Here is a 12,838-nt window from a genome sequence, read left to right on the forward strand (position 1 = left end):
CCCAGGCCCGGCTCTATCCTGCACACCATACTCTTCTTGTATCAACCCCAGCGCTTAGTATAGTGTTTGACACACAGTCGGCACTTAACTAACAGCTCAATTATGATTATTGCTCCGATCTTCGGTTGTCTTCCGCCTGCCCGTTTCATTACTCATAGTACCTTTGCAGGATTGCTTTGATTACTCACACCATCTCGTTTGACCGGAGAAAAGCCGTTTGTAACTCCAGCTGTTGTTCTTTCCCTTCCCCGGCCCGGTGAACTGGTAAGGTGAGGAAAATTCACTGGGGCTGGGTAGCCTGACTTCATTCCAACGTCTTTCTGTTTTTTATGGTATTCGTTGAGCTCTTACTAGGTGCCAGGAACTGTTTTAAGTGCTGGGGTAGATACGAGCTAATCAGGTTGGACACGGTCCCTGTCCCACATGGGGCTCACAGTCTTAATTCCCATTTTACGGACGACGGAACGGAGGGCCAGAGAATAATCATAATAATTATGGTATTGGTTGAGTGCTTAGTATGTGCCAGACACCGTACTAAGCGCTGGGGTGGATATAGTTCCTGTCCAATGTGGGACTCACAATCTCACTCCCCATTTTACAGATGAGGTAACTGAGGCCCACAGAAATGAAGGGACATACCGAAGGTCACTCAGTAGACCAGTGGTGGAGCCGGGACTAGAACCCAGATCCTTCTGACGCCAGGGCCTGGGCTCTAACCATCAGGCAACGTTGCTTCTCTGATTTCCCCCTGCTGTTTGGGCCTTGCCTCCCATCCTGCCCTTGGGTGGGGGTGGAGGAGCAGAGCTAGGGATCCTACGTGGCCAGGTTTGGTAAGACGAGGTCTCTCAGACCCCCAAAACCCCCTCACAACTCCTCCACAGGCCCTGCTGTTGGTGTGGATCTCAGTACCTCCAGGCCCCTGTCAGTCCATTCATCCGTCCATCAGTCCCTCCCATTTAGTAAACACTTGATGTGTGCTTGCTCTCCCCTTACTGAGATCATCAGCCCCATGTCAGAATAACAATAATAATAACGGTTTTTCTAATAATTGTATTTCTCACTGGGCCTCTATCCCGTCTATCTGGACACTGACCCCTCTCTCACGTCCTGCGTCTGGCCTGGAACACCCTCCCTCCTCAAATCCCACAGACGATTAATCGCCCCCCCATTTCAAAGCCTTATTGAAGACCCACCTCCTCCAGGAGGCCTTCTCCGACTAAGCCCCCTCTTTCCTCATCTCCCACTCCCTTCTGTGTCACCCTGACTCGCTCCATTTATTCACCCCCCCCTCCCATCCCCACATCACTTATGTCCATATATGTCATTTATTTATTTCTATTAATATCTGTCTCCTCCCTTCTAGCCTGTAAGCTCACTGTAGTCAGGGAATGTGTCCTTTATTGTTGAATTGTCCTCTCCCAAGTGCTTAGTACAGTGTTCTGTACATAGTAAGCGCTCAATAAATATTGTTTGAATGAATGAATGAATGAAGCAATTACCAAATGACAGGCACTGTCCTAAGCACTGGGGTAGATGCGAGCAATAATAAAAGGTAGTTCATTATTTACTAATAAAGTAGTACCAATCTATTACAGTTTATGATATAGAATATATTCTAATAAAATATTCGTGATTATGTTGCTGTTTCTGCATTTTACCAAAGGGTGCTCTAGAAGAGTCAAGAAAAAAAATAATCATCATAATAATAATAATTGTGGTACTTGTCAAGCAATTACTACGTTCAGTTGTATTGTATCTATTCAATTGTATCTATTGAGCGCTTATGTGCCAGGCACTCTTCTAAACCGTGGGGTAGATAGTAGATAAACAGGTTGGACACACTCCCTTTCCCACATGAGACTTAACTCACAGTCTTAATTCCCATTTTCTAGATGAGGGAACTGAGACCCGGAAAAGTGAAATGACTTGCCCAAGGTCACACAGCAGACAAGTGTCGGAACCGAGATGAGAAGCCAGGCCCTTCTGATCGCAGGGCTGGGGCTCTTTCCTCTAGTCTACACTGCCGCAAAGTCTCAGGGACTATCTAGGCTCTTAAAATATATATATATATATATATATATATATATATAATGGAATTTGCGAAGCATTTACTAAGCGTCAAGCACTGTTCTAAGCACTGGGAGAGCTACAAGTTATAATTAGTTTGGACACAGTCCCTGTCCTGCGCAGACTCACAGTTTGAATTCGATAGGCTAATCTCCCTGATAAGACAGATACCTAGATAGGAGGATGGGGAATTTGTCCGCTCTGGGTAAATGCGAGACAAAATGGAGTCCAGGCCTACAGGCCCATCACATTTCATCCCTTGGTAGAATAATCATTTTATTTGTTAAGCACTTACTATGTGCCAGGCACATAAGCGCTGAGGCACTGTAATAATAATAATAATTATTATTATAATGGTATTTAAGCACTTACTGTGTGTCAAACACTTCTCAGTGCTGGAGTAGATACAAGGTGATCAGGTTGTCCCATGTGGGGCTCACAGTCTTCATCCCCATTTTACAGACGAGGTCACTGAGGCACAGAGAAGTTAGGTGACTTTGCCCAAGGTCACACAGCTGACAAGCGGCAGAGGTGGGATTAGAACCCATGACCTCTGACTCCCAAGCCTGTGCTCCTTCCACTAAGCCACGCTGCCTCAATAATTATAGCATTTGTTAAGCACTCACTATGTCAAGCACTGTTCCAAGTGCTGAGGCACTGTAATAATGATAATAATGGTATTTGTTAAGCGCTTACTATGTGTCAAACACTGTTCTCAGCGCTGGGGTAGATACAAGGTATTCAGCCTGTCCCGCTTGGGGCACGCAGTCTTAATCTCCATTTTACAGATAAGGTAACTGAGGCACAGAGAAGTGAAGTGACTTGCCCAGCGTCACACAGCGGACAAGTGGCAGAGCCGGGATTAGAACCCACGTCCTCCGACTCCCAAGACCGGGCTCTTTCCTCTAAGCCACGCTGTACTAAGCGCTGAGGTACTGTACCACTGTACCCGAGTTACTCTTCTTCACTTAAACAAAATGGTTAGTAGATCTTGATGCTATTTATGGTGATTATGTTGTCTTGCTTTTGTCCGTCTCCCCCGATTAGACTGTGAGCCCGTCATTGGGAAGGGACGGTCTCGATCCGTTGCCGAATTGTATATTCCAAGCGCTTAGTCCGGTGCTCTGCACATAGTAAGCGCTCAATAAATACTACTGAATGAACGATCGAACGGCCCTAGAGACCGAACAACTCAGAGAGAGTGGTTGAAGGAGAAAAATTTAATGCAAGACCTAGACCGCTCTGCTTCCAGGGTAGAGACACACTAACCAGGTTGGACCCGGCCCCCGTCCCCCATGGGGTTCCCACTCTTAATCCCCATTTTCCAGATGAGGTCACTGAGGCCCAGAGAAGTGAAGCGATCGCTCAAAGTCACACAGCAGACAAGTGGCGGAGCGGGGATTAGAACCCAGGTCCTCCTGACTCCCAGGCCCGGGCTCGACCCACTAGGCCACTCTACTTCTCTAATTGATCGGCGACGCCGCAGTTCTCCGTCTCCTGATGACCCAAGGTTGCTTCGAGCCGAGGATTGGGTGACCTTTTCGGGTCGCGGGATTCTGGCTCGACAGGAATAACTAGTCCTATAATTCCCGGGTAATTGGGGGAGAAGCCATCTCACTGTACTTTCACACACCGAGAAGCTCTGAATTAGTTATAACCTCCGAGAGGCAAAAATAGCTTTAATTAGCAATGGCAGGAGCAGACTCAGAAAAGACGGCTAATTTTCTCCAGTTTCTTTTACAAAAAAAGCTTCTAGGGTACATATGGCTGTTTTTCATGGTCAAAATATATTCAGCCGAATTCACGAGAATTAAAAATACTTATCCACAGCTTACGCCGATGTTTTACTATGAATTGGGAAAAAATGCATTTGAGAATACGCATACTTTTCCAAGATTCCTAAGAGGAAGTCAGTCGATTGAATTTACTGTGTGCAGAACACTGTACTGAGCGCTTCAGAGAATACAATACAACAATATGACAGACACATTCCCTGCCCACGATGAGCTTACAGTCTAGAGGGGGAGATAGACATTAATAGAATTAAATAAAATTACACATATGGGCTGGGAGGGGGTAAGAAGTAACCCCAAATTCTCTCACCTTCTACTTTTCAGATATCTACTTATCAGATATTCAATCTCCGTTCTCTCTCCTACTTCCTCTGTGAGCCCTCTGTGGGACAGGGATTGGGTTTGACCTGATTCTCTTGCCTCCACCCCAGCGCTTAGTGCAGTGTTTGGCATGGAGTAAGCACTTAACAACTATTATGGCTGTTATTATTTTCAAAAAAGCAAAAATGACCCCGAATGAAATTCTGGCTATTGACCATGAGGGCCCAAGAGCTGTGAAAAAGCGTATGATTTTGGGTCGTGATTTCGGGTGTGCTCTATACGTACATTCCTGCTTGTTAGGCCGAGAGTGGATTTTCTCCATCACACGCCGTTTCTGATTTTACCACTGAATTTCCAGCTGGAAACTCAATCCGCATTTTACCAATTCCTTTTCTCTGATTTTCCTAATACCCTCAGTTCTGCCATATTGAAGGCGCCTTTAGGCAAGACCATCGTAATTACCAAGCACCTACCATTCATTCATTCATTCATTCATTCATTCAGTAGTATTTATTGAGCACTTACTATGTGCAGAGCACTGGACTAAGCGCTTGGAATGGACAAATCGGCAACAGATAGAGACAGTCCCTGCCCTCTGACGGGCTTACGGTCTAAACGGGGGAGACGGACAGACAAGAACGATGGCGATAAATAGAATCGAGGGGATGAACATCTCATGAAAACAATAGCCAATAAATAGAATCAAGGTGATGTACATCTCATTAACAAAATAAATAGGGTAATGAAGATATATACAGTTGAGCGGACGAGCACAGTGCTGAGGGCAGGGGAAGGGAGAGGGGGAGGAGCAGAGGGAAAGGAGGGAAAAGGGGGCTTAGCTGAGGGAAGGTGAAGGGGGGGAAGAGGGAGAGCAGAGGGAGCAGAGGGAAAAGGGGAAGTTCAATCTAGGAAGGCCTACCATGTGCAGAGCACTGTACTAAGTGTTTGAAAAAGCAGCATAATAATAATAATAATAATAATGTTGGTATTTGTTAAGCGCTTACTATGTGCCAAGCACTGTTCTAAGCGCCGGGGTTGACACAGGGTCATCAGGTTGTCCCACGTGGGGCTCACAGTTTTAATCCCCATTTTACAGATGAGGTAACTGAGGCACCGAGAAGTGAAGTGACTTGCCCAAAGTCACACAGCTGACAAGTGGCCGAGCGGGGATTCGAACCCATGACCTCTGACTCCAAAGCCCCTGCTCTTTCCACAGAGCCAAACTGCTTCTCTAAGCATGGCATGGCATACTGTGGATAGAGCAGGGGCCTGGGAGTCAAAAAAGCATGGGTTCCAATCTTGCCTCCACCACCTGGCTGCTATGTGACCTTGGGCAAGTCCTTTCACTTCTCTGGGCCTCAGTTATCTCATCTGCTTTTGGGAATTAAAGACTATTTGACAGGGTGAGCCAGTATGGCTTGGCTCTGCCACTTGCCTGCTGTGTGACCTTGGGCTAGTCACTTCACTTATCTGGGCCTCAGTGAGCTCATCTGGAAAATGGGGATTGAGACTGTGGGCCCCATGTGGGACAGGGACTGTGTCCAACATGATGACCTTGTATCTACCCCGGTGTTTAGAACAGTGATTGGCACATAATAAGCACTTAACAAATATCATCATCATTATTATTATTATAATCAGGTCCTCTGTGGGGCTCACTAAGTAGGAGGGAGAACGGGGTTTGAATCCCCATTTGACAAATGAGGAAACTGAGGCCCAGAGAAGTTCATTCATTCATTCAATAGTATTTATTGAGCGCTTACTATGTGCAGAGCACTGTACTAAGTGCTTGGAATGGACAAATCGGTAACAGATAGAGACGGTCCCTGCCCATTGACGGGCTTACAAGTTAAATGACTGGCCCTAAGTCACACAGCAGACAAGGGGAGACTAAGTTCCAGACCCTCTTCCGCTGCTCCCCCACCCCTCCCCATCACCCCGACTCGCTCCCTTTGCTCTACCCCACTCCCTGCCCCATAGCACTTAATAATGTTGGTATTTGTTAAGCGCTTACTATGTGCCGAGCACTGTTCTAAGCGCTGGGGTAGATACAGGGTCATCAGGTCGTCCCACGTGAGGCTCACAGTTAATCCCCATTTTACAGATGAGGGAACTGAGGCACAGAGAAGTGAAGCGACTTGCCCACAGTCACCCAGCTGACAAGCGGCAGAGCTGGGATTCGAACTCATGACTTCTGACTCCCAAGTCCGTGCTCTTTCCACTGAGCCACGCTGCTTCTCCAATAATAATGTTGGTATTTGTTAAGCGCTTACTATGTGCAGAGCACTGTTCTAAGCGCTGGGGTAGACATAGGGGAATCAGGTTGTCCCACGTGGGGCTCACAGTTAATCCCCATTTTCTATATATATATATACATATTTATAATTATAATTCCATTTATTTTTATTAATGATGTGCATATATCTATATAATAATAATAATGGCATTTGTTAAGCGCTTACTATGTGCCAAGCACTGTTCTAAGCATTGCAGGGAATACAAGGTGATCAGGTTGTCCCACCTGGGGCTCCCAGTCTTAATCCCCATTTTACAGATGAGGTCACTGAGGCCCAGAGAAGTGAAGTGACTTGCCCAAAGTCACACAGCTGACACGTGTCGGGGCTGGGATTAGAACCCATGACCTCTGACTCCCAAGCCTGTGCTCTTTCCATTGAGCCATGCTGCTTCTTGTGTGCATATCTAGAATTCTATTTATTTATAGTGATGCTACTGATGCCTGTCTCCTTGTTTTGTTGTCTGTCTCCCCCTTTCTAGACAGTGAGCCCGTTGTGGGCAGGGTTTGACACTCTTTGTTCCTGAATTGCTCTTCCCAAGCGCTTAGTACAGCGCTCTGCACACAGTAAGCACTCAGTAGATACGATTGAATGAATGCCATTGTTCTTTTATTGCCATCGTTCTCGTCTGCCTGTCTCCCCGATTAGACCGTAAGCCCGTCAAAGGGCAGGGACTGTCTCTAGCTGTTGCCAACTTGTCCATTCCAAGCGCTTAGTACAGTGCTCTGCACACAGTAAGCGCTCAATAAATATGAATGAATGAATGAATGAATGAATGAATGAATGGTATGAGAATCCTGGTCCTCTGACTCCCAGGCCCGGGCTCTTTCCACTGGACCCCACTGCCTCTCACTTTGCCTACAATAGAGTATCTTTTTCATGTCCTAAAGGAAGATCTTCAGGAAGGGAGAATCCTCAGTTTCCCTCGTTCGCTTACTCTAGTGACTTCAGAATGAAAGGATTCTTTTTCCACATTGAACAAATCCCCACCCTCTCCCTGCACTTGAAGCCAAATTCTCTCTCGGCGGGGATTAATTGATCCTTGCCCTTATTATCACCGTTATCCTTTCTACGGTTGGAGGAGATCATTAATAATAATGATGATGTTGGTATTTGTTAAGCGCTTTCTATGTGCAGAGCTCTGTTCTAAGCGCTGGGGTAGACACAGGAGAATCAGGTTGTCCCACGTGGGGCTCACAGTCTTAATCCCCATTTTACAGATGAGGGAAGTGAGGCCCAGAGAAGTGAAGTGACTTGTCCACAGTCACACAGCTGACAAGTGGCCGAGCCGGGATTCGAACCCATGACCTCTGACTCCGAAGCCCGGGCTCTTTCCATTGCATTCGACTCTATTTCCCTGGGCTAGAAGGAGCCACGGCAACACCTCAGCCCCTCTGTGGAGGAAGCAGGGCTTGAAATCTTTCCTCAAGCAGCTCCTTCCCCCCTCCTACCTCACCTCCCGGCTCCATCACTCGTCTGCCGGGTGACCTGGGGCAGGTCACTTCACTCCTCTGGGCCTCAGTTACCTCATCTGTAAAATGGGGACTAAGACCGTGGGCCGGGGACTGTGTCCAACCCAATTACTTTGTACCTGCCGCAGCGCTTGGAAGAGTGCTTGGCACAGAGCGGTTGTTTAACGGATACCATAACTATTGTTATTATAAGTAACACCTGGTTGCTTCTGAGAGAAGCAGCACGGCTTAGTGGCAAGAGCCCGGGCTTGGGAGTCAGAGGGCATGGGTTCTAATCCCCGGCTCTGCCACTGATGAGCTGTGTGACTCTGGGCAAGTCATTTGGGGATGAAGACTGTGAGCCTCACGTGGGACAACCCGATGACCCTGTATCTCCCCCAGCGCTTAGAACAGTGCTCTGCACATAGTAAGCGCTTAATAAATACCAACATTATTATATGACTTCTCTGGGCCTCCGTTCCCTCATCTGGAAAAGGGGGATTGAGACCGTGAGCCCCACGTGGGACAACCTGATTACCTTGTATCTACCTCAGCGCTTAGAACAGTGTTTGGCACATAGTAAGTGCTTAACAAATACCATCATTATTATTATTATTATTACCCTCCTACTCCAACCCGGCCCCCACACTTTGCTCCTCTAACGCCACCTTCTCACCGTGCCTCCATCTCGTCTATCTGGCTGCCGACCTCTCGCCCACGTCCTGCCCCTGGCCTGGCAATGCCTGCCCCTTGTCAGCTGTGTGACTGTGGGCAGGTGACTTCACTTCTCTGTGCCTCAGTTCCCTCATCTGTAAAATGGGGATGAAGACTGTGAGCCTCACGTGGGACCACCTCATTCCCCTGTATCTCCCCCAGAGCTTAGAACAGTGCTCTGCACGTAGTAAGCGCTTAACAAATATTATTATTTTTATTATTCATAACCGACAGATTCCAAAGCATTTAGTACAGTGCTTTGCACACACTTAGCGTTCACTGAATACGGACGATTGATTGATCGATAGACGATCGCTCTCCCCACATGGAAAGGCTTATTAAAAGCCCTTCTCCTCCCAGAGGCCTTCCCCGACTAAGCCCTCATTTCCTCTTCTCCCACTCCCTTCTGTGTCACCCTGGCACTTGGATTTGACCCCTTTAGTCACCCCACCCTCAGCCCACAGCACTTACGCACACGTCTGTCATTTATTTCTCTAATAATGCCTGTCTCTCCCTCTAGACTGAGCTCACTGTGGGCAGAGAAGGAGTCTGCCAACCCCTATTGAGTGTATTCTACCAAGTGCTTAGTACAGTAGAGAAGCAGCGTGGCTCAGTGGAAAGAGCCCGGGCTTGGCAGTCGGAGGTCATGAGTTTGAATCCCGGATCCGCTGCTTGCCAGCTGTGTGACTTTGGGCAAGTGGCTTAACTTCTCTGTGCCTCAGTGACCTCATCTGTAAAATGGGGATTAAAACTGTGAGCCCCACATGGGACAACCTGATCACCTTGTATCCCCCAGCTTAGAACAGTGCTTTGCCTATAGTAAGTGCTTAACAAATACCACCATTTTTTTTTATAGTGTAAATGCAAATAAAAAATCAAATGGGGACAAAAAGCCCCCAAACAATTGAGAAACGGCACAGTCCTGGGAGTCAAAAGGACCTGGCTCCCAATCCCGGCTCCACCACTTGTCTGCTGTGGACTTTGGGCAAATTGGTTCACCTTTCTGTGCCTCAGTTCCTCACCTGTAAAATGGGGATGAAGACTGTGAGCCCCTCGTGGGTCATGGTCTCTGTGTCACCTATCGTTTCTACCCTAGTGCTTAGTACAGTGCTCTGCACATAGTACACGCTTAACAAATGCCATAAAAACAAGAAAATAAAAACAAAATAAAAGGATCTCAGGACTCCCCAAACATTTTTTTATTGAATTTGCTAAGCCCTTACTATGTGCTAGGCACCGTATTAAGCACTGGGGTAGATAGAAAGTAATCAGGTTGGACACAGTCCCTGTCCCACGTGGGGCTCACAGTCTTTAACCCCATTTTATAGATAATAGTAATGGTATTTGTTAATCGCTTACTATGTGCTGAGCACTGTTCTAAACGCTGGGGTAGATACAAGGTAATTAGGTTATCCCACATGAGGCTCACAGTCTTAATCCCCATTTTACAGATGAGGTAACTGAGGGCACCGAGAAGTTAAGTGATTTTCCCACAGTCACACAGCTGACGAGTGGCGGAGCGGAATTAGAACCCGCATCCTCTGACTCCTAAGCCCGGGCTCTTTCCACTGAGCCACGCTGCTTCTCAAACCAGAGAAGTGAAGTGACTTGCCCCGGGTCACACGGTAGACAAGGGACAGAGTCGGGATTAGAACCCAGGTTCTTCTGATTCCCAGGCCCCCGCTCTACCCACTAGGCCTCACTGCTTCAACACTATGGGGGGCAATGACTCCCAAACCTGACTGAGATGGACTTGGCCTGAACTTAGAGAAGCAGCGTGGCCCAGTGGAAAAAGCCCGGGCTTGGGAGTTAGAGGTCATGGGTTCTAATCCCTGGCTCTGCCACTGATGAGCTGTGTGACTCTGGGCAAGTCACTTCACGTCTCTGTGCCTCAGTTCCCTCATCTGTAAAATGGGGATAAAGACTGTGAGCCTCACGTGGGACAACCTCATTCCCCTGTATCTCCCCCAACGCTTAGAACAGGGCGGAGCACGTGCTCTGCACGTAGTAAGCACTTAACAAATACCGACATCATTATTATTTTAACTCATCCAGAACTCTCACGACAACTGAACGTTTCCCTTCGAGGTTGGGAAGACCAAAATGGTAATAATAGTCAAGCGGCAGAATCCATTCATTCCGTCGTATTTATTGAGCATTTACTGCGTGCAGAGCACTGTGTGCTAAGCATTTGGAAGGTACGAGGCAGCAATAAAGAGAGACCATCCCTGCCCCACCACAGGCTTACAATTCATCAAACACTTCCTGTGTGTAGATTGCTGTACTGAGCACATGGGAAAGAAAAATACAACAAAATTAGCAGAGTCAATCCCTGACTACAAGGACTTTAAAGGGGATTAATGTGGAAATGACTACGTGTCAATTCCCTGTCCCACACTGATCTCACAGCCTCATAAATAGGTGGAAAAACAGCCACGGATTCCTTATTTTATAAGGGATGAAAGTGAGGCCTACAGAAATTAACTGAACTGCCCAAATCACACAGGTGCCAAGTGGCAAAACTGGGACTAATAATAATAGTTAATAATAATGATGGTGTTTGTTAAGCGCTTACTATGTGCCAGGCACTGTACTAAGCGCTGGGGTGGATACGAGCAAATCGGGTCGGACACAGTCCCTGTCCTACCCATAGTCGCAATCCCCATTGTACAGATGAGGTAACTGAGGCACAGAGATGTGAAGTGGCTTGCTCAAGGTCACACAGCAGACACGTGGAGGAGCAGGGATTAGAACCCAGATCTTCTGACTCCTTGGCCTAGGCTCTTTCTACAAGGCCAAACTGCTTCTGGCAGCTGCTAGAGATTCTGAGTAACAATTATGCTGGGGTACGAATTTCTGTATTTCACTGAAGGACAATGGGAGGAGATCATATAATAATGTTGGTATTTGTTAAGCGCTCACTATGTGCAGAGCACTGTTCTAAGCGCTGGGGTAGACACAGGGGAATCAGGTTGTCCCACGCGGGGCTCACAGTCTTCATCCCCATTTTACAGATGAGGTAACTGAGGCACAGAGAAGTGAAGTGACTTGCCCACAGTCACACAGCTGACAAGTGGCAGAGCTGGGATTCAAACTCATGACCTCTGACTCCAAAGCCCGGGCTCTTTCCACTGAGCCACGCGCTGCTTCTCGGAAGCCTTCCTTGGTACGTCTTTCTTCTTCCCACCCAAGATGAAACCCCTGAACCCCCTAAGCCACCCCTTATCTCACATATCTCCTCCAGAGCACTTATGAATATTTCTTTTTTTAAAAAAAAGAGTCGACGGCATAAGACCGTTGTTGGGCAAAAATTGTCTCTATTCGTTGCTGAATTGTACTTTCTAAGTGCTTAGTACAGTGCTCTGCACACAGTAAGCACTCAAGAAATAGGATTGAATGAACGAATGAATGACAAAAGTAGTTAAGGGCTTTCTGTGGGCTAAGCACTGTACGAAGCGCTGGAGTTGATTTCGCCTAATCGGGTTGGATGGGTTTTATCGCCATCGTTCTCGTCCGTCCGTCTCCCCCGATTAGACCGTAAGCCCGTCAAACGGCAGGGACCGTCTCTATCTGTTGCCGACTTGTTCATTCCAAGCGCTTAGTACAGTGCTCTGCACATAGTAAGAGCTCAATAAATACTAATGAATGAATGAATGAATGAATGAATGAATGAATGCAGTCTATGACGCTTCGGATAGTGTTCTGCACATAGTAGGTCCTCCAATAAATAACAATTTATTGATTGAGTGATTCACGGTGAGGCTGAGGAAAGGAGGATTATCTCGTGCTCCAAGAGGTCTAGAGGAAAGAGCACTTGACGGGGAATCATAAATTTTACTTCTAGTTCTAGCCTCTGGTCGGCTACTGGTCTGCTTTGCCAAAACTCACTCACCGTCTCTGGGCCTCAATTTCTTCACCTGCTAAATAGGGTTTAGACACCTGCTCTTCCTTCCTCGCAGACGGGCAGCCCTGTGTGGGAAGGGGACTGTGTCCAATCTGACGATCCCCAAGCAGCGTGGCTCAGTGGAAAGAGCCCGGGCTTGGGAGTCAGAGGTCATGGGTTCGAATCCCGGCTCTGCCACTTGTCAGCTGTGTGACTGTGGGCAAGAAACTTCACTTCTCTGTGCCTCAGTTCCCTCATCTGTACAACGAGGATTAACTGTGAGCCTCACGTGGGACAACCTGATTACCCTGTATC

Source organism: Ornithorhynchus anatinus, chromosome 4, assembly GCF_004115215.2.
Source record: "Ornithorhynchus anatinus isolate Pmale09 chromosome 4, mOrnAna1.pri.v4, whole genome shotgun sequence".
In the NCBI taxonomy this organism is placed as follows: Eukaryota; Metazoa; Chordata; class Mammalia; order Monotremata; family Ornithorhynchidae; genus Ornithorhynchus; species Ornithorhynchus anatinus.